At 38.8% G+C, this 343-nt stretch overlaps 1 protein-coding gene across 4 annotated transcripts in view; it reads right to left on the bottom strand.

The window, feature by feature from the left end:
• Positions 1-343, bottom strand: part of kdm6a (lysine (K)-specific demethylase 6A) — a 63,946-nt gene that overhangs the window by 56,430 nt on the left and 7,173 nt on the right. The gene's annotated exons all lie outside the window — the stretch shown is intronic.

The raw sequence follows: 343 nt of genomic DNA, 5'->3' as shown, positions 1-343 counted from the left end.
AAACACTCACACCTGCAATTAAACCATAACATTAATCTGTGACGGCACTGCCCTTCCTATTGAGAGGCTCTGGGTACGCAATTGCTCAGGGCTGAGAGTCGATCTCGACTGGCGTGATGTCTGGTCCAACATTACATAAGTATCTCGCAATCCAGACCATTGGCAGATTCACTACAGTTTCATTCAAATGACATCTCTCATTCTCGTGGAAATGCATCATATGAAAATAATTAACAGCCCTTTATGCACTTTCTGCCCAGTTAAAGCTCAAGGTGCACATCTTCATTTGTTTATCTTTAATATTGGTATTTATATTATTTTATTACAAGTACTTACTTTTCAA

This window comes from Etheostoma spectabile, chromosome 11 (assembly GCF_008692095.1).
Source record: "Etheostoma spectabile isolate EspeVRDwgs_2016 chromosome 11, UIUC_Espe_1.0, whole genome shotgun sequence".
NCBI classification, from domain to species: Eukaryota; Metazoa; Chordata; class Actinopteri; order Perciformes; family Percidae; genus Etheostoma; species Etheostoma spectabile.
Note: the sequence above shows the minus strand (reverse complement) of the source record. Positions and strands in the feature narration are given on the sequence as shown.